The following is a 23322-nucleotide window of genomic DNA, read 5'->3' as shown; positions in this document are numbered from 1 at the left end:
GTTAGTTGAAGGAAATTCAGCTTTCCCAGTAGTTTGGTCCCTAAGCCTTGACACTGTTCTTGATTATTTTCTTTTCTTTCTTCTTCTTTTTTTTTAATATCCCACATTCACACTGTTAAGAAATCCCACGAGTTTTACCTTCAAACTATGTCTGTAATCTAATGAACTCTCACTACCCCACTGCTAAAAATGCTAAAAATGGTTCAAGCCTCCATTCTCTTTTATATGAATTAATGCAGTAGTTTCTTCTCTGGTGTCCCTGAGTCTACAATTCTCGCCATACAGTCTATTTTCAATCAATAACCAGAATCATCTTGATAAAATACATTATATAATGTCACTCTTTCATAATCCTGCACAGTTAACTGTGATGCTTAATTTTATGTGTCAATTTGGCTGTGTCATGGTGCCCAGATAGATGGTCCAACATTATTCTGGAGGTTTCTGTCAGAGTGTTTTTCGATGAGATTAACATTTAAATTGGTGGACTTGAGTAAAGCAGATTATCTCTGTAATGTAAGTGAGCCTTGTCCAAACAGTGAAAGGCCTGAATAGAATGAAAGACCGACCTGACCAAGAGGGAGTTCTGCCGACAGCCTTCAGAACTGAACTGTAGCATTGGCTCTTCGCTGGGTCTCCAGCCTGCTGGCCTGCCTTCCAGATTTTGGACTTGCCAGTCTCCATAATCATGTGAGTCAATTCATTAAAATCACCTCTTTTTACCTACGCACACACACACAAACACACATACACACACACACACACACATCTATTCATTCTGTTTTTCTGGAGAATCCCAACAGCACCACTTAAAAAGCTTTCCCTTTTAAAATACCAGGATATCTCTTATCAAAACATCTGTTCATTTATCCAGTAAGACAAGAAAAAAGATCAGTTAAAATGAATATTTAGGTTTTCTGTTTTTTCTTTATTTTTTGTGTTTATTTTTCTAATATGTCCCTTTGTCTAAGTTTTCAAAATTATTAACACAAAATATAAATTTTAGATTCTCTATGGCCTCTGTGGTCTTGCCCCATTTTTTATTCTTGATATACTATTTGCAACTTCTGTTTTTTCTTTATCAGTATTTCCAGAAATTTGGCAGTTTTATTAATCTTTTAAAAGTATCAGTTGTTAATTTTTAGGTTCTATTGTTTCTTTGTTTTTTATTATATTAATTTCTGTTTTTATCTTTATATTTTCTGCTGTTATATGTAGAATGTTTAGTTCATTATTTTTCAACCATTTTTAGCAACGTATTTAATTAAGATTATTCATTACATGGATCACAATCCATCATCCAAAACCCCTGGTGTCAAATGTGTTTCAGAATTCACTGATTTTAGATTTCAGAGTGGCAATATGGTTTATAAACTGTATATTATAAAAATCTCCCATAGTATCTGTGCCAATACTCTTTTCATATATTGGGTTGGTGCAAAAGTTATTGAGGCTTTTGCCATTACAAAGTAATTACAAAGTAAAGTAATTACAAAGTAAAGTAATCACAAAGTGACGGCAAAAACGCAATAACTTTTGCACCAATCCGTACATTAAGATAATAAAGACTATAGTTTGTCTCATATCAGATTGAGTCAGGGTTTCATGTCAAATTTTCTAAAAATTGTTTTTCAGAGCTTTTGGTAATTCAGAATTACAAATGAGGGATTGCACGCTGTATTGCTTTAGGTTTGTCTCAAAAGTGACTCTCTTGTTGCTTAATCCTAAAATGTCCTAATTTTCAAAATGACTTACTGGTGAACCCATAATGTGGCTAGAAATAAGCTATTTAGTTTCCAAATGTATGGAGATTTGGGGGTGATCTTTTAATTTTTTGAGGTATAATACAGATATATGCTCCAATCTTAAGTGTACCATTCAATCAGTTTTGATTAATTGTTTCAGTTGTATAAGTCACACCTGCATCAAGACAGAACAGTTTCATCATCACCTCAGAAAGTTCCTTTGTGCACCTTCCCAATCAGTTTCCTCCATATAATCTGATCTGATTTCTACCGCCATAAATTCATTTTGTCTATCCTAGACTTTCTTATAAGTAGGATCAAACAGTATGTAGTTTTTGTATGAGGGATTCTTTCACACAGAAAAATGTGAGAGTTATCCATGTTGTTGCATGTATCATTACTTTGTCCCTTTTTATTGCTGAATAATATTCCTTTCAATATACCATATTCATTTTGTGCCTATTAGAAACTGAATTTCTATAAACAAGGGTTTTTTGGACATACGCTTTCATTTTTCTTAGTTAAGTACCCATGAATTGAATTGATGTGTTACGTGGTAGATACATATTTAACCTTTTAAGAAACACCAGTTTTCTGAAGAAATTGTATCATTTTGCATTCTCAACAATAATGTATTAGATTCTAGTTGCTACTAATCTTCTCTAATATTTGATGTTGTAAATTGTTTTTATTTTTGCCATTCTTGTATAAGAACCACAATCTTATTGTGGTTGTAATTTGCATTTCTCTAGTCACTAATGATGTTGAAGACTTTCTTATGTGCTATATACCACTTGTATATCTTCAGTTAAGCGTTTGCTCAAGTCTTTTAATCATTTTTTTGTTGTTTTTGTTTTGTTATAGAGTTGTGTTTTTCATATATTTTAGATGTAATTCTCTTGCAGATATATATGAATATTTTCTTCAGTCTATGGCTTGCCTTTTCATTTACTTACTGGAATTTTTCAATGAGCAGAAGGTTTTAAAAATTTGATGAATCCCAATTTATTATTTCTTCTCTTTGTAATTCATGCTTTCTTTGTCCACTCTAAGCAATCTTCGCCTACAAAAGTCATAAAGATACTTTCTTCTGCTGTTTTTTCTAGAAACTTCATGGTTTTAGCTTTTCTATTTAGTTCTATGATGAATCTCATTAATTTTTGTGCATTGAGGGAACGGGGGAGTCCAGGTTTTTTGCTCATATGATTATCCAGTTATTCTAGCTCCATTTGTTGAAGACATTTTTCACTCCCAGTTGAATTATTTCAGTGCGTTTGTAAAAATAACTTGACCGCACATGTGTGGATCCATTTCAGGACTCTCTCTTCTGTTCTATTTTCTATCTATCCTTTCACCAGTGGCACACTCTTTTGATTACTGTAGCTTTAAAAAAGTTTTCAAATAAGGTAGTATGAGTTCTCCAATGTTATTCTTTGTTTTGAAGATTGTTTTGGCTATTTTAGATCCTTTGTGATTTTCATATGTATGTTCTCATCACTTTGTCAATGTATATTTAAAAGCATGCTGGGAGCTGGGATTTTGATTGAGATTGTGTTGAATCTGAATCGATATGGTAGGGAGGAGGGAATTGATCGATAGCTTTGTTTTATTTAGTATTGCTTCATTTATTTAAGTCTACTTTAATTTCTTTCAGCAATGTTTTATACTTTTTAGTTAAGAGGTATTGCAACATCTTTTAATAAATTGTTAAATTTATCCCCAAGAATTTATGTTTCTTGATGCTATTGTAAATCATATTTTTAACTCTTTTTTTCTAATTGCTACTATATGTAATAGAAATGCTATTGATTTTTGTATATTGATTTTATAGCATACATTGTTAAAATCATCTATTAAATCTAGTAGTTTTCTTATAGATACCTTAGGAGGTTTTACACAAAGAATCATGTCATTTGCAAATAAAGATGACATCACTTTTTCCCAATTTCTATGATTTTTTCTCTTTTGTACAAGCTAGGATCTCTAGTATAAATTTCAATGAAAATGATTGGAGTGGACATTTTTGTTTTTTCTTAGAAAGCACTCACTATTAAATATACTATTAACTGTAAATATTTTGTAGATGCATTACAAATATTTTGCAGGAGTTTCCTTCTAGTATTTGTTTGCTATAAGTTTCTATCATAAATATGTGGAATATGTTTTCTATATCTATTGAAATGATTATAAGATTTTTCTTCTTTAATTATATAATGTGGTGAGTTATTTTGAGTAACTTTCAAATGTTAAGTAAACTTTGTATTTTGGTGCCAAATTCAATTAGTTACGGTTTGGTGTGCTTTTTATGTATTACTGGATTTAATTTGCTAACATTTTGTTAAGGATTTTTGCATCTATATTCATAAAGTATATTGGTCTGCAGTTTTCTTTTTTTTTTTCTTTGTCCGGCTTTAGTATCAGGAGAATGCTAACCTCATAAAAAATAGCTGTTGAGTATTTCTTTATTACTTATTGTAACAGTATTCCTCAGACTGTTAAGTATTTCCTCTATTTTTGAAATATTTATAAAATCTTAGTGTTATTTCTTTTTTAAATATTTGGTAGAATTCACCAGTACGTCCTTCTGGGTTTGTTCAATGATTCTTTTCTCTGCTGTGTCCAATTTACTGATAAACTTATTGAACATATTATCTATAATCCAATATCATGAGTTTTTTATTTTTAGATTGTTCATTTTACTTTTATACAATATTCATCTCTGTTAAAATTCCCCATCTTTTCATGTAGATTGTCCATTTTTTCATTATATTTAAAAACATTTTAAAATTATAATTACTTTAAAGTCCCTGTCTGATAATTCTAACATTTAGGCCATCTCTGAATTTATTCCATTTTATCATTTCACGATGGGTCATATTTTCTTATTTTTTTGAATGAATCTCATAATTATTGATTGAATGCAGGATACTTTAAGTAAGTATAGTAGGTAAGGAGGTAAATAATATTTACTTTATGAAAAATATACTTCTCTTCTGTGAAGTCATTAGTTACATGATTAAATTAAACTGGTTTGTGATTGAACTGGGTTAGGGTTTTGTGATGGCTTAAATTATGTCCATGCCCCCATAGACTGGCTTCATGTATTTCAAGTGGTGCATTGTTGCTGTATTGTACTTCCCGTAAGGCCTGGAGTGACAGACATATATCTCAGTTTGCTTGCTCTGGACTCAAAATTAGTAAGCTATTCCTCTGTCTCTCTCTCAGTGCTCGTTCACTTTCCTCTGCATCAGGCTGCTGTTACGTCGTGCTTGGTGGAATGTATGTGGGATAAAGAAGAGGGAGGGGAATTCCATTGGGTTTTCTGTCTTTGCCCTCAGACTTAAGCAACCCTTGCTTTCATAAGCCTCAGAAGGAATCGCTCTTAGCAATCCTCTTCCTCCCCCAGTGGCAGACAGCTGCTGTCTTAGTCACTGCAGGGTCTAGAGCACAGAGGAGTTTCTCTCAGTTCTCCTTGCTCTGTCCTAAGGCTTAGGCATGCCCCATATACCTGTGATTTAGTAGGTGTCTCTCTCATTGGTTTTGCCCTGCTTTCAATCTTTTTCATGAGCTCTCATTTAAGGACCATGAAAGAGCTGATGAATGCTACAGACTTTTCCGTATCCAAGGCTCTCAGGATTCTGATACTGTCATGCCATTCTACATGCAGCCTTTAGAAGTTTATTAAAACTTCAGCTGTTTTTCTTCTTTCCCATGGCTGGGGTGGCTGCCTTTCTCTCTGGCTATTCTGTCAAAGATAAAACAGTCATATGTACTGTTTCTTGAGAGAAGCTTGTCACTCTTCAATATTAGTTCGTTGAGTTACCTTGTGACATCAGAATCAAGCCCTTACCTTGTTAACTCATACTTACCATTTAAATTTTACCTCAACTTTTATTTCCTAGGTAAGGGCTCCCCTGAGTTTTAGATCATAAGGTGCTTTTGCTTTTGCCTTCCACAGCGTTTTGCTTCCGTTTCCTGTGTATAAGTTATCATACTTTTACTTTTAAAATGTCTGCAGCTTTCTTGAAGCCAAGCATTATGCCTGTCTCCACTCACTGTTATATATCCGAAATCCTAGTGCAGAGCCTGGTATTAATAGGCACTCAAGAAAATATTTGTTGAATTGAATTGAAATTCTCACTTTATTTCCTGGGAGGCATTTTGAGGTCCCAGCTGAAGGATAAAGGGAGGAGATAATTTCTTTTTTTGATGTGAATGATACAATTTAAATCCTGTGTCCACTAACAGTGTAAAATAATTATCATCTCCTTCCATTTCCAGTATTGCTGGGAAGGCTACATGTCTTTGAAGTTAGGACCATGTTCTCTGCCATTGCATAGGCTTTGTTTTGTGTCCCATCTTCTCAACTAGTAGCTGATGACCTTGGACAAATTGCTTAATCCCTCAGAATCTCGCTTTCCTCACTCATCAAATGAGATAATACCATCCATCTCATTGGGTTGGTATAAGAATGAATTGAATTAATATGTACAAAGACCTACTGGATATTTAATAAGTACTTACTATTGTGTTTACTCCTTTTTGGTACCTTCTCTGTTGTTTTCTCAAGAAGGAATGAGAAGGGCTGTCTAAAGAGGAACAGGCAATTATGCATGTCTCCTTCCCCTGCATCCAGTATATTATTAAATGCTTCTTTTCACACTTCTTTACTTTTCTTGATCTTTCTTAACTCATTTGCTTAAAGGTTATTGAACAAAATGGGGCAGAGAGAGCCAACAAAGGATGCTTTTTTTTTTTTTTTTTGAGATGGAGTCTGGCTCTGTCGCCCAGGCTGGAGTGCAATGGCACAATCTTGGCTCACTGCAAGCTCCGCCTCCTGGGTTCACGCCATTCTCCTGCTTCAGCCTCCCAAGTAGCTGGGATTACAGGCGCCTGCCACCACACCCGGCTAATTTTTTTGTATTTTTAGTAGAGACAGGGTTTCACCATGTTAGCCAGGATGGTCTCGATCTCCTGACCTCGTGATCCACCTGCCTCAGCCTCCCAAAGTGCATCACGCCCGGCCAAATGATCCTTAAAGTAAAATATGAGTATATCAATATTAATCTACTGAAATTTGATCAGACAAGAACGATTTCATCCACTTTGTGATGGTGTTGATATATAAAAAGGCTGTGAAACTACCCAGAGGCCTGAATATTCTTTGTTTCTAAAATTCCAACATGAAGTTAGGTTTACAGGCACAGAGGGAGTTCTGAGGGTTATGCTTTCTAACTCTAAGGCAAACTCAGAAAACTCCTCTGCGAGCTGAAGTCTCTATATGACCTTTCTAACCCTTCGTTTGGACTCCTTTTCTTCTCCGAAAATCTCTTTATTGACTGTGGAGTAAGGGTGTCAGGAATCGAGGAGGGGCTCTGTTTGGGTCTAAGGGTATTCAACTGTGATTTTCTTATGCCAAGAGCATATGTTAATTCCTTAATCACCAATGCCTGATCTAATTGGTCCAGTCTCATAGTTTAGCTGCGTAAACACAGTTTGGCTACTACCACTTTTAAGCAGTAACTCGCCAATACTGGCAAAGTGACACTACCGTCAGGAGAAAAGATTGACCATATGGCAGCATCAATCAGAAGTAGTATCATGAGCGCTAAACCAAACCCTCAATCAAACGGGGCAACCAAAGATCAAGGTTAGGTTACCAGGCTGGCCTGCGATATAGGTAGCTGATGCGGCAAACTGGAAGAAAATCAAGAATGCAGAGAATCAGATCAAATTTCCAGGACAAAGTTAGGAACATTAAAGATAAGAGTCAAGTTGTTAAGGCAAGGAGAAGACCACGGAAAATCAGAACACAGGACAACTGAGGTGAATTATTTAGCTGAGATCAGGAACTCCATAGGTCAACATCAAGGAGAATGAAAAAGTCTGTTGATTCAGGTTTCAGCCAAGGACTGTGTAGAGTCAAAGAGGTAGGTCACCAGTAAGAATAAGAATGCCTTGGAGCCCAAAATAGTTGGCTACACCTGGAAGTAGCATTGCCTGCTCCTTACCCTGCCTTGCTTCCAACTTGCCTGTTTCCATGAAGCTTCATGGAAAAGGAATAGAAGTAAGGCCTTTAAGTACCTGCCTGTCCTACTATACTAATTTCCTTTCCAGTACTATTTTTGTTACAATGGCGAAATGTATAGTTGCCTCCGTACAGCCCTTATTTTGCTTCTACTGTCTTACACCCTGAGATCAGACAGATTCCAATGGTAGAGAAAATGGTGATGAAAAGTTCATTGGTTCTCTGCCATATCCCACCCATCCCATTTCTGATTCCTGCTCTCCACAGGCAACTCTTTTAGCTGTTTTATTTTTCTGCATTTACCTGCTTATTTCTAAATAATAGGCTTCTATGGCTATTTCTGGATATTTTTCAGTTTTAAGTTCTATTGACATTCTTGTCAGCAGATGTTGACAAGACATAGTTTTAGGTTCTTTTGACATCTTGGTAGGAATAATGAAGATTTAGGTTTCTTACACCCCTGCCTGCTATCCCCACATCACTTCTCCCATTTTTTCAAGATGTTATATCACAATTTTTGTTAAATTCATATTATTTGTAATATTATGATTATATGAACAGTATTTATAGCTGTGCCATGTAGTTATAAAAATTACATTTTTTATTCTTTATAACTTTTGGTTTTTCCAGGAATCAATGAATACCTCCTTTTTGGTTCCTTAATTTTCTACTTATCTATCATAAATACATTCCTCCACTCTGCTAATCTCTACCTGCTATATTCAAAATATCAGGTTATCTATATGGCCCTTCTTAGAGACCACCATCCTTTTGCTGGATTGGTGATTTTCTAGAAATGCTGCATGCTGCCATTATGGAGATTTCTTTTCACTAACATCCTGGGGATTTTAAATATTTTTAAGATGCATTCCCTATTTTCCTGGATCCTGTAGATTCAAAATACTACATGTGCCATAGTCCATTTTTAATCACATTCCACCCTTTAATTTTCATAGTATAAGCTTTGGGCTTCAGGGGTCTGCTATTTTTTTTCTCAGTGCTAATGGAATTCCAATTCTCAGCCTTAAACATTTCAGGCCTTCCTAAGAGCTGGAGAAAGAAATCTGAGAAAAATCAAGAGGGAAAATATTTTGTCATTTCTTGCATAAAGCAGATAGTCTTCTGCATCATAAAACTTTCTGAAAAGTGATTTGAAAATGTTTAGAAAAGTATCAATTTTATTCTCCTGTCCAGGCTTAAGATTTGTTTAAAGATATATTTACCTAATATGTTCTTTGTTTAAAAGTGTTCTTAGAAGTATTATTTGTGCAAAGAAATATTTTGGACACCTAAACATTAGAATTTGTTGCTATGACCTATGAAATATAATAGGTTACTTCATAAAATTTGCAAATCAGACTGGTTGTCATAATAATTTGTTGCACTGACAATAAAATTCAAATGGACGTATTTTTCTGAGGTTGGTTTGTAGAGCTAGAAAAGTATTATGAATGAAAAACAATCCATGACCCTGTTGTGTACTTTACTCAAACAAAATTATAGGTATTTTGTCTTATTTGGAATTTATACTCTCATTAATCTTCCTCTTGTTTTACACCCTCTTTCCCGTGTAGCACATTCTTCAGAATTTTCCTCTGAAATGGTGCACAGGAGGTAATTTTTCAGGCCTTCCTCGTGTTGAAAAATGCCATTATTCTTCTCATACTCTACAATCGATCGTTTGGCTGAGTGTTAGCATTTTAGTATTGAAATCATTTTTTTCTCAGAATTTTGAAAATTTTTCTCTATTGTCTTCTAGCTGCCACTGCTGTCATTTAAGTGCTGATGATCTGAATTGTCATTCTCACATGCATTACTGCAGAAACCTCCTAATTCCCTGCTGCCTCTCTTGCCTTACTATTGGCCATTCTTAACACAGCAGCAGGGTGAGCTTTTTGAAAAAGAAATCAGATCATGCCACTTCTCCACTCCCAACTTCGCAATGACTCCCCACCTTGATTATGGTACCTCTCATGCCCTTACAATGGCCTTAAAGGCCTCACATGCTGTGAGCCCTGTTACTTCTGTGGTCTCATCTCTAGTTTCCTCCACCATGTTTACTGTGCTCTAGGCACACTGGCTTCCCAGCTGTTCTGTGAACATGTGCGATATGTTACCACCTTTGACACTTGGCACTGGCTGCTCCTCGGTCAGAAGGCTCCTCACCCAGACATCTGGAAGACGAACACCTTCACTTCTTTTAAGTCTTTGCTTAAAACATACTTTCTCAAGAGGACTATTTTGATTATCCTGTTTAAAATGACATGCCATCTTCTCTTCTCGCTTCAATTTCCCCTTATCCTGATTTGTTTTTTCTTTTTATGTAGCACTTAGCTTTTAACTAACTGTATTGTTTATGTTTATACCTTGTCTATTATGTAAACTCTAGAAGGGCAGAGATCTTTGTCTATTTTGTCATGAATATTGTCCCAGTGCCCAAAGCAGAACACAGTGCACAATAAATGTTTGAATGAATAAACTGAAAAGTGATTATTATATTATTCTTCCATGTAATATGACAGAGAAACTTTATTTTAGTAATATTTCTGGGGCAAAGGTTACTTGCACAATCAAACTTTTCATCATTTTACTGCCTCCATCTGTTTTTCACAATGTAGGTAGAACAATACTTCCAAGATGTTAACCTGGTGATGTCAGCCCCCTCTCCACCCCTCCTCCACTCTGCTTAAGATACCCTAAGTGGCTTTCTATGTTTTTAGGATTAAGACAGAATTCTTTGATATGGCCTATAAAGCCCTGCGTGGATTGCTTCTTGCCTGAGCCATAGAGTTTTCACATAAGCTATTGTCTCTTCTTGGAATGCTCTTTTCTCTCTCTCTCTTTCTCTCTCTCTCTCTCTCTCTCTTCATTAACTACAGGAGCAAAGCCACATTCTAAAAGGGGAGAGAATACAAGTGGAAATAGAGTCTGCCAAGAAGCTTGAGCCAGGCCCTTTGATTTCTTGGGGAGCAAAGATGAAAAGAAAAAGGCATTGTCCATTCATACTGCTTTCTTTAGCATCTTTTCATCCTAGTATTAACAGCCATTAAGTCAATGAATTACCTCTTTAAAAAACAGCAACACTATCATATGTAATGGAGGAGTAGCCTTTTTTCACTTCAGTTATGCTTCTAGTTAACTCCTACATATTTCTCAGATCTCAGCTGAAGGGTCAATTTCTAAGGGCAGTTTTCTCCAACTTAATTCTGTCCACCTTTGATAGGCTCTCTCAGCATTATGCACCTCCACTCCTTAGTACTTACTGTAGAGACACATACTTACACATACATGTGTTATCTGGCTAATTTGTATTGCTCCCACTAGACTGTAAGCTTCATGAGGATAAGGGAATGAGACTAGCTTTTTTTCTCGATTTCGTCTCTGTTGTCTAGTGCAGTGTCTGGATCATGGGTGATAATAGAAAAACTATTTTTGGTCTCTGTTGTCTAGTGCAGTGTCTGGATCATGGGTGATTTTTAAATAAATTCATAGGTATAAAGTAGTCTGTTTAGGCATCAACTTTTATTATATATTAGATCTAATTCAAGCATAATTGCATAATTCCCCTTGTAATTGCACTAAGCTTTAGGGTTGGCCCTCTCTCCCTCAGATGCTATGCACTAAATTCTCTGAAGTCATAGCTGATTTGCATACCCACTCTTCTATTGGTCTTCTTCTTGTTCTTAACAACTGCCTTATGTGGTTCTTCAAATATAGAATTTTTATTACTATCATCAAAGCAGAATATTAATCTCATATTATTCTTGTGTCGTATTGGTTAATGCTGACTTGAAATGTAGTTTTAGAGTTTTACAACTCTAAGAACCAGCAGTTTTCACTGTTTTCTAAGAATGTGTCTGTCCTTTTACATTCCATATACATTCTAAAAATGTATATAAACTTTTGTAAAATTTCATAAAACTGCTCCGAGCGTACAGAACTTTCATACAACTCAAGAACTGACTATGACTTTCAGGCCTCAATAAAAACTTACAAGGTCTAGGTAAAAGAAGTGTAGGAGATGAGGATGGGAATAAGAAATGAGTGATGGCAAAACGAAAAGCAGGATGAGGCCACAGTGGATGAGCAAAATGAAGCCAGGAATTTTTTTCACACTAGACTTCTTGTCTTTATTCCAGAGAATATGTAGAGGTGTAAAAAAATTTATTGTCTTCTGATATTTGGCTTATGACACTTGGTTTCAAGATTCATTTTAGTTTTGAGAGGAATGAATTCTCTGTATAATGATCATCGTGCTGGCCTAGTCAGTAAATCTAGTTGTTTTTCTATCAGAGATGATGGATTTGCTGTGATCCAGCTATGGTCTGTTACCCAGTCCAGCTACTGGCAGGTTTCATGGATTTGTAAAAGAGATGAGTCAATTAGGAATCCAGCCTATAGTTATGAAGTGAAACAAAAGTTAGTAGGCTTCATTTGGCTTCAAATGTAAGTCTGTCATGCTTATTCTCCAGACACCCTGAATAGATGTGTATAAATGCAAATATAGAGATGAGCTATTTTAAATTATGTCCCCTAAACCAGCCAATGTTCACAACTGCACAAAACACACATGCCTGCCAAAGTACTATTAAAATCAGCCTGAAAAAATGACCCAAGGGAGTCAAGTAGTTTATGAGTTTGGCTGTCACTAGATATTTAATTCATTTGAAGCACCCTTTACAACTGGAATGATAGGAGATGTCATAATGATCCAGAGATCTTGATAGATGCACCAAGAGTAAATGAGGGACAGCTTTTCAGCCTCACTTCATTATTGTCTGGCTTTCATCAGTGAGCCAGGGCCTGAGAGCCAGAGCTTGAGTGGCCCATTGAGTCTCTGCAGAGAAGGATGAGTCGGTGAAGTTCCAGAGGTTACCCTTGCCTAAAGTTGGCATTTCCTAGTAACGTTTCTGTGCTATGTGTGCAACTTAGTTGCTGATGTCACCAGTGACAAAAATTTATATAATCATTCATTTGGACATGGTTGAACAGGAAAAATAAAAACACACTAAAACAAATATGCTCAACCCTAACATCAATCGAAAGACAACTGCGGTTAAAAACAAAAGGAAACACAAAACATACTTGACCTGATAAGTTGTTCTGTGTGAAAAAAGAAGATTGTCCAAGACATAAATCATGGCAACTTCCCTCTGCAGTAAGCACTTTTTTCCCCTCAGAATTATCATTTTATAATCGGAAAAGCCCTAGAGTTTAAAGTATGCCTCGTACAAATGTCACTTCCAAGCTTCAGTGCTAATCCAGAGGAAATATTATCCTAGTGGTCTCCAAGGCCCAATGTCTAAGTGTTGGATACATGATAAACTTACGTGGAGCTTTCTTAGTGAGATATAGTCCTCCAGAGGATTGAATTTTTCAAGGCCTAGTACAACCCAACCCTTTAAAATAAGATTTAAGCTTCCCTTGTCAGGTTCTTTTAAGAGCTTTTTAAATTTTTTTTATTTGCTGCTTTGACCAGGTTCTAATCCCTAGTCCCCAGTGACAACCTTTGGCCATCTCAACCATTTCATGTCTGGTTTCCCATGCCTGGGGCAGCTTGCACAGTTAAAGGTGTTTTTTTTCCCACTCCCACAGAAGAGCCTCATGGAAATAATTTAAGATAGAAAATCTAACTCTTTTTTTAAACTAAAATAAGACTTTCTTGCTACTTTATGGGTAGTATTACAGATTTTTAATCATTTTTTCCATTCTATAGGCAGCTTTCTTGAATACAATAAATAATGACAGAATAGCAGGTATTGGAAATAAGAAGTGGATCTACCAATTTGAACTCTCCAAAGCACAGCTAAAATATAAGTTTACTGTGCATAGACAAATGGCTTCCAAAAGTTTCCAAGAGGTCTAGGAGGGGGTTACAGTATGTCGCTTGATTGAGTGTCTGCTTTTAAAAAAAAAAAATAGGTAAAGAAACAGGCAAACACTCCCTATGCAGTTGGACCCATGTAGGGTGAAGCGAGGCCTGGTGGTCTGTATGAGCCTGTCGGTAAAGCCTGTTTGCACTATTTTTCATACTGTTCTTTCATTCTAAGCTGAAAGTCTACTTAAATGCCCACTTTGTCACAAATGCACATTAAGTTTATTAAGCAAGAATTACCCTTTGTATTCTTGACAATCATTTTTACCAAAACCTACACATGGGAATATACTTTGTTTTTATTTTTACTTTATTTTTTCTTTTTGAGATGAAGTGTCGCTCTGTCACCCAAGCTGGAGTGCAGTGGCACGATCTCGGCTCACTGCAACCTCTGCCTCCTGGGTTCAAGTGATTCTCCTGACTCACCCACCCGAGTAGCTGGGACTACAGGTGCTTGCCACCATGCCCAGTTAATTTTTGTATTTTTAGTAGAGACGGGATTTCACTATGTTGGCCAGGCTGGTCTCGAATTCCTGACCTTGTGATCCACCCTCCTCGGCCTCCGAAAGTGCTGGGATTATAGGCATAAGCCACCACGCTCGGTCCAGGAATGTATTCTGATGATTTTATCTTAAATTTAATTTTGCTAAGTTTGGCCTATTATTTTAGCCTTCTAAATCTATCATCCTGGGTAGTAGGTTGGGGTCATCCTGATTCAACTATCAACATACTACTTTTGTTTCAGCCTTGTTTTAGCTACCAATTATAGAAACCTTTGGTCTATATCTTCTTAAGGTCACTAATAAAAATGTCAGTAGTTTTTAGCCAAGGCAGGAGTTTATCCCTGAAGATCCTGGAGATAAACTACTGTCAAAGAAAAATCAGAGCCTACAGTATTAAAGTGGTAAAACCGGATTTTGGTTCAAGACTATTGCAATAGGGAAAAAGAGACTGGAGTAAAGAAATGGGCTCAATTCCAAATACAGCTGGGCAAGTGGGAATTTATAGCTAAGAAGCAGGGTGTGAGGCAGTGGATAGAAAATTACTCTGAAGGAAGCATCAAGGGTAAGAGGAGATTCTGGCTCAACTGACTTGACAGGATTCTTGCTGGAGACAGGCCACTGTGATAAGATCCTGAAGGTGGAGGATGCAAAATTTGGTCAGATATTGAAGGCGACCAGATACTGAGGGTAAGGATTCTCTCTACACTAACTTAACAAAATTTTTGCTGAAACTGGACTCTACAGAGACAGAGAGAGAAGCCAAAATTTGGACCTCATTGATTAGAAGACTCAGAGGTGCCTATTAAAGTTTGGTAAAGTGGGATGGTGTCTTGTCAGTCCCTCCTCTTGTTCAAGTAAAGAAAAGGCATTCTTTTATCCTCTCAAAAATCTACATCTGCTTCTGGAGGCTCTCGGTAGAACCTCAGTTTGAGGTCTCCAGTTGGAATACTTTTCTAGTCTAAATAGCTTTTCTGTTTCTTTAGTTGTGAAACATGAACCCAATGTTGAATACCATATATTTGATAGCAGTGTTAGCAATGAGTAAAACAGTGTAAGGTCACTTCCTTCTGGGCTCAAGATTAGTTTTCTGATGCTAGTGTTTTTAGAATACCAGATTGCTTACTTATAAATCAGGAAGGACAATGAGGAAGTTATAAGGGGAGGGAAGCCTTGAATTGTTGGTTATAGGATTGAGTATATAGTTGTTATTGATCCTTGATGTATCTAAAGATGCCAGATTAAGTCAAGTTAGAGCCCCACACTAGCTGAGATGCATAAGGCATCCTCATGGATCTTCCCATGATAATTTCAAAAGTGAATACCTTATGTGGAGGTGAAGGTGTAAGAGTCATAAGATCAATGGAAAGCACTTGTGGTCATGGAAAGTCCAATTTTTCAGATGGTTTAGCCAATTTGGTCTTGAGAATGCTGTTGGCTTTTTCTATGGTTCCTAATGACTGAGGGCGGTAAGAGCAGTGTAGTCTTTGACAAATGTGTGTTGCTTTTCCAATTTTATGTATAATTTTACCAATAAATTGTGATCTCTATCTCTAGAGATGGGAGAGGGCATACTCCAGATGGGGAAAATTTATCCTAGGAAAACTCCACTGAGTCAACAAAGAAACAGTGGATTTAAATATATCCAACAACTGCAGAATATACGTTCTATTCATCAGCTCATGGAACATTCTCCAAGATAGACCATATAATAGAACCAAAAACGAGTCCACATAGCCAAAGCAAAACTAAGCAAAAATAACAAATCTGAAGGCATCACACAAGGCCATAATCACCAAAACAGCATGGTACTGGTATAAAAATAGGCACATGGACCAAGGGAACAGAATAAAGAACGCAGAAATAAACCCAAATACTTGCAGCCAACTGATCTTTGACAAAGCAAATAAAAACATAAAATGGGGAAAGGACACCCCTCTCAACAAATGGTGCTGGGATAATTGGCAAGTTAGTGTCATTGTCTCAGCAAGAAAATAACATTTTATTTTTCATTGAGTCTAACGGAACTCTACCATGTATGAGAGTGGCTCAATCATTTGCTGAGTTAGAAAGCAGGCACACCACAATTCCTTAAAAGAGAAGTGTTCTCTAGGAAAGAAAAAAAATGCTTGGATAATGCAAGTTATAGATAAATATAGCCTTGCCTGGAAATCTTATCTCACTTTCCAGTCTTGAATGACTCCTGCCTGAATTTTTATCTGAGCCTAATCTTTAGTAAGTGAATTAGAGAAGTGGAAGACTTCAACCTCCCTTCCTTCCTTCCGTCCTTCCTCCCTTCTTTCCTTCCTTCCTTCCTTCTTTCCTTCCTTCCTTCTTTCCTTCCTTCTTTCCTTCCTTTCTCCCTCTTTTCTTCTCTTTTCTGTCTTCCTTCCTTCCTCTTTCTCTCTCTTTTCTTTCTTTCTTTTTCTTTTGTTTATTATTCTTTCTTTTCTTTTTTCTTCTTTCTTTTTAGCCTTTTCCAAGATCTTTGCAAATACAAGCTCTCTATAATAGGGTAATAATTATTACGCTAGTATATAAGTTGTGATGGTGGAAGGGCAGAAAAGGATGAGAAAACTGTTGTGTCACATATTTGATATGCAATGTGGAATCATTGAAGGGTTTTAAACAGGTGAGTAAAAAATTTCTGATTTGTAGGTATTACAACAGGATCATAGTTTGCAGCTTACAAAATATTAATTTTTATATTATTGTGAGTTATTTCTAGACGTAAAGATTAGCTTTCTTAAGGCATCTTCTAAAGGCTGACACCCAGAAAAGGAATTGAATTCTTAAAAGTTCCATGTACACTACTATGGCGCAGTTTTTAAGGCAGTCAATTCTAGCCAACCGTAAGCTTGAACCCCGGGCCTCAGGCATGCACAGGGTAGGGCTGTGTCTTCCCAATTATGAACAATGATCAGGCAAATCCTGCAGCAAACTTACTACATCATACAGCTGCAACCACCTAACTAAGACCACAGCTTTCAGATTATGGCAGAGGAAGAGCTGGTGTTATCTCCAAGTCAAAAAATTAAGCTGAAATCAAGGTTCCGCAATGTCATATAGTCATTTTGTCCTGGTCCTTCATCAAGCCAGAACATGAGCAGCTGCTTCCTTAATCATGCAGCTTAAGATATCCCCAACCCAAGGGTCAGGGTGTCTCTCCCAGTATATAACATCCAGCTCTGACAGGTGGCTGTGCCCTGCTCTAGAATGAATGGATAATGGGAAATTGTATGCCTGCTACTGACTCTGTTTCTGTGCATTTTATTTAATGAGCACTGCTCTAGTAGGTCTCGTATAAATGACATTTGGCCATTTGCCTTCGCTTGCATGACTATTTCATACAAACAACTATCTTAATATACAAAAAGCTAATAAGGTGAATATATTTGCACCCACAGCTTAGCTGAAGATTTAAACATTGCCAGTACTATCAAAGTTTCCTGGCATTCCATTCCAGATGTATCCTCTCCTTATCTCTCAGGATTGATCCCTGTACTGATCATTGTATTTACTCTTCCCCTAAAATCATACTGCTTAGTTTAGTGTGTGTTTGAAGTTTATATGCCTAGAAATATACAGTAAATATATTTTTGCAATTTGCTTTTCACACAACATTGTGTTTATGAGATTCATCCATATTTATGGGGAAGAGTAGTAGCAGATGTTTTCAAGCACACAAGATAAGGACAAAGCTAAGGTCTGATTCAGCCAGTTAAGACACAATGAGTTATTTTTAGATTCAGGCAGTTTGTTATTTCCATGGAGAGTGAAATAAAGAGTAGCCAAAGATGCCAGGTAGATGCATCCCTGTCCTATGCACCCAAAATTATGATAGTAAAACAAAAGGGGCTGAATGGCTGCCCATAGGAGTTGCAGGATACTCCATTACTAAGATGCAATTCTAGACTGGAGCTAAGTGGTTTTGTAGCCTGATGCCATACCTTGCAGAAAGCCTCATATTTCATCAGTATCTGGGAAGTGGTAAGAAACTGTCCCATGCAAGACAAATGCACACTTATGTTTATTGCAGCACTGTTCACAATAGCAAAGACTTGGAAGCAACCCAAATGCCCATCAATGATAGACTGGATAAAGAAAATGTGGCACATATACACCATGGAATACTATGCAGCCATAAAAATGGATGAGTTCATGTCCTCTGCAGGAACATGGATGAAGCTGGAAACCATAATTCTCAGCAAGCTAACACAGGAACAGGAAACCAAACACTGCATGTTCTCACTCACAAGTGGGAGTTGAATCAATGAGAACACATGGACACAGGGAGGGAACATCACACACTGGGGTCTGTCAGGGGGTGGGGGGCTAGGGGAGGGATAGCGTTAGGAGAAATACCTAATGTAGGTGATGGGTTGATGGGTGCAGCAAACCACCATGGCACGTTCATACCTATGTAACAAACCTGCACATTCTGCACGTGTATCCCAGAACTTAAAGTTAAAAAAAAAAAAAGAAAGAAAAAGAAACTGTGCCATGCAAGTCTCTTAGGGGATACAGGGAAGTGAGCGGGAGATAGCTTCACAAACCACTTATCATCTTGTGTTTCAGGAGGATCACAAGGCATTCTGCCAAGACTCAGATTAGTTGTGGTTCAGTCCTGTGTGGCACATGTGGATACCTGCAAGGGTGCCAGTGCATAATAGCAGAACATTCCCCAATCGTCATTGCTGTGTTTTGGTTTCTTACTGTATAAATATATGTTATTTGTCAATTTTGATGTTTTTGAACATCTGGGTTGCTATAGTGTTTTTGTTTGTTTATTTGGTATTGTAAAGAACACTATTTAAAAAATTCTTAAACATATCTCCTGGTGCAGATGTGTAGGAGTTATTTTAGGGTATGTGCCTAAGAATGGAATTGTTTGATCAAGGATACGCACATCATTAACTCTACAAGATAATGTCAAATTGTTTTGCAAAATGTTTGTGTCTATTTTCACTAAAACACAGCTTATAATGATTTCTTCTCTTCCATATCCTCACCAGGCCTTAATTTTCACAAATCTCACTCTGCACCTTGTTTTGATTAAAATTTGTATATTCTAGGTGATTAATGGGTTAGGCTTTTTTTTAATGTTTCATTTGTATTTTTATTTACTTTTCTGTGAACTACCTGTTAATGTCTTTTTTCAATTTTTCTATAGAATTGTTTGTATTATTCTTATTTATTCATAGAAACTCTTCATATATTTAGTATAAACTAATTTCTCATTAATTATTGGTGGTACAAGTATTTCTTACCCATTTGTTCAATGGTTTCTTTTGATAAACAAAAGTTCACCATTCTAATTTCAATGTAGTCTAATTAATTATACTTTTTCTTTATGGTTTTTGCTTTTTGAATCTTAAAAAAGTTATCCTTCTTTTACTCTGTTATCATAAAGATGTTTTCCCATAACACGTTCAAAGAATTTTGGAGTTTTGCTTTTCACATTTAAATCTTCAATCTGCCTGGGTTAGATCTGTGCATGATGTGAGATGGGGACCCAATTATGCCAGCACCAGGACCAATGTTGAAAATATCTTTTCTCTACTGCAATACTATCTCTGTCTTATGTCAACTTACCATATATGAATAGATTTGTTTTGTAGTTCTATGTGTATTCTGTTTTATTAATCTTTTTACCTATTCCTGTGCTAATAACACCCTGTATTAATTCCTTCTTCCTGAAGTAGATTTTTTTTAGTTGTGCTTCCAGTTAGCACCTACGAGTAGTAAATTCTCTCTTTGCCTGAAAATATCCTTATTTCATCCTCTATGCTGAATTTCCCTTTAAAGTATTATGATATTTTAATTTGATAGGTATTTTATTTTGAGTGGATGTTCCCAAACATTTAGCTTGTTGTGCTACTGAATGAGTATGTTTTTTATATGGCATTTTTTCTTTCTTTGTTTTCCTTACTTCTGACTCTCTCTTCATGATAATTTACTTTTTAACAGTAGTTACCCCCCGCCCACCAAGGGATCCCCTGTGAGATGGAAAACCAAAATGGATAAATTCAGAGTTTCTACCTTCTCTTGCTGAAGTCATATTTCTTTCTTCTGCATTCATTGTTTTTCTTTCCTGCCTGGAAATTGATGACTGGTAGACTTGAGATCTATATCATAACCTCATTTACTGAGTATGAACATAGCCAAGAATGGTATGAGGTGGTAGCAAATACAGCATTGCAGCTGTGAGAGAAAAAATATTGGCATAAGGAAACAAACGCAATGAGCCAGAAATTGGTTCGAGCTATACCAGTATGAGAAACAGTCACAAAATCCAATGTGACCTACAGAGATAAACAAAATTTGACAAAGGCATTTTGTATAAACCAATCAGTCTTTCACCCCACTCAAGAATTATGGGTATGAAATATAGAATCTTAGAACACTTAATAATCCTCATTCAAACACAAATAATTAATGTTCATTTTATAGTGGAAGAAAATTAGTTCTGTAAAAACTGAGAAACTTGCTAATATCAATTGCCAAATAAGCAATACTGAGCGTCTTGAGCCAGTGATTGCCAGTCTCTCTCCCAGCACCAAACATCCTGACCTTTTAAGCATAGGAGGGGTCATCAAAACATCACTGAGATGGGGTTAAGAACACACCTCTTGTTAAACGTATTGATGAATATAAGTAACAAAAGAGAATCCCTTCATGTTTTTCTTCTTTTACTTAATTTATTTTACTACAGCAACAAAAAATTCCAAAGGATGGATGAATGAGCTCTAACAACACATTTCATTTGGATTTCTTTTCAATTCTTAAATGCATTAAGTACAAATGATCTGGATATGTGTTAGAATTACTTAAATACAACAGAAGAAGAACCAGATAGACATCATGTATTTTGAGGACCTATAACTTATTATTAGCTTACTCCAAAGGATTGTAATGATAATAGTTAACTGATGATAATAACTGAACATGTACTGTGTATTAGGCACTGTGGTATTTTACATGGATTATTTCATCTTGCCCTCACAATAATAAAGTAAGGCATATACTATTATCATCATTTTTATATTAAAGAAGATTAAAGTGAGGCTCAGAGAGACTAAGAAATCAGTTAGTTGAGGTAACCCCATATATAAGTGGTGGCGATGAATTCCTAACTCAGTCATATCTGCTTAATTCCAGGTAAGACCCTTCCTTCTTAATACCATGAAATAATCACACCAGAAGTTTCTTTGGTCTGTTTGATGTCATCTACTCTATCTTCATCTTCATGAGAATTCATTGAGTAAAAATGATTCAGGATGGTATTTGTATTAGACAAAACTCCATGTTGCTAGTACAGAAAACTCAACTCAAGCTGGCATTAACAATAACAGACTTAGATAATGTGCCCACTCAAAAAGGAAAACTGGAACCAGGGTAACATTATGTACTGACCAGCTCAGGCGTGGATGATATACCCATCTGTGTACCACAAACTGTGGGAGGGGCAAAATGGATAACTTGAACTGCAGTTTGGGCAATTACTGAAGCCAAGGATGGGGACAATTCCACCAAAATTGAATGGCTGTTCCTTTACCTGGAGAGGGAGAAAATGGCAAAACAGGAGCACAAGAAGATGAGGGAAAATAAATCAGAGTCAAATAATTGGAATCCTTACTTCCTCTCTCAGTAAAAGATTGACACACAAATAAAACTTAAAAAAAGATTATGGCTACATTGTTTATCTTCAAAAAATTCTGGCTGGGCTTACTGGCTCATGCCTATAATCTCAGCACTTTGGAAGACTGAGATGGGAAGATTGCTTGAGGCTAGGGGTTTGAGACAAGCCTGGGCAACATAACGAGACCCTGTCTCTACAGAAAAAAAAAAAAAAATTAAAAAAAATCCAGATGTGCTGATGCATGCCCATAGTCCTAGCTACTCTGGAGAATCAGGTGGGAGGATTGCTTGAGACTTGGGAGATTGAGGCTGCAGTGAGCCATGATCACACCCCTGCACTCCAGCCTGGGTGACAGAGCGTGACCCTGTCTCAAAAAAAAAAAATTCATGGACAATGTATGAATTCATTATATCTTGTGGCATTGTAACAAATAATCCCCAAACTTAGTTGCTTAAAATAATAAACACATTTCTGTGGATTAGTAACCTGGGTATGACATAACTGACTTAGGGTCTCTCATCAAGTTGCAGCCAAACCGTTAATTGGGGAAGGATTCGCTTCCAAGCTCACTTACACTGTTGTTAGTGGATTTCAGTGTCTTCTGGGCTGTTTGACCTAGGACTTCAGCTCCTTGACATGCAGGCCTCTCCACATGACCACTCACAATAGGCAGCAGTCTTCCCACATGGCAAACAAGCAAGTGAGAGAAAGAAGACACCTAAGACAATCTTTTAATAACCTCTTCTTAAAAGTGACATCTCATCACTTTCACCATATTTTATTCTTCAGCTGTGAGTCCTTAAGTCCAGCCTATACTCAAAAAAAGAGGATTACAGGAAGAGGTGAATACCAGGAAGAAAGAAGATGGGGATTCTTATGGACTGCTGTGGACTGAATGTTTGTGTTCCATCAAAATTTTTATGTTGAAATTCTGAGCCCTAATGTGTTGGGATTTGGAGATGGGGGCCTTTGGGAGATAATTAGGTCATGAGGGTGGAGCCCTTATGAAGGGGATAAGTGCCCTTATAAGAAAAGACACAAGAGCTTGATTTAACTCTCTGCCATGTGAGCACACAATGAGAAGAGGGCAATCTGCAAACCAGACAGAGGGCCCTCACTAGACATGGGATCTGCCAGCACCTTGATCTTTGACTTTACAGCTTCCAGAACTGTGAGAAATAAATGTTTGTTGTTTAAGCCACAAAGTCTTTGGTAATACGTTAGAGCAGCCTGAACTAAGACAGGGGTCACATTAGAAGTTGCCTACCATAATGTGTGCATTTGTGTATATTAGCATGTGTACATGTACAGGCAGGGGGTCTGTGGGTGCACATGGCATAGGGCCAATAGTGTATTGAGATCTTACACATTTTCCTGTTAGGAACATAAGGGGAGGAAAACAGTAGTCATGGTCCCTGTAGGGAACAGATGGAATTCACAAATTGGGAATTCTAACTGGTTTAATAAAGGGACTATTTACAAATATGTGGGCAAGTATAGGAAAATTACAAGGAATTGGGCTTGTCACCTGA

The sequence above is a fragment of the Gorilla gorilla genome, chromosome 1, assembly GCF_029281585.2.
Source record: "Gorilla gorilla gorilla isolate KB3781 chromosome 1, NHGRI_mGorGor1-v2.1_pri, whole genome shotgun sequence".
In the NCBI taxonomy this organism is placed as follows: Eukaryota; Metazoa; Chordata; class Mammalia; order Primates; family Hominidae; genus Gorilla; species Gorilla gorilla.
The sequence above is the reverse complement of the archived record's forward strand: the minus strand, read 5'-3'. Positions refer to the sequence as shown.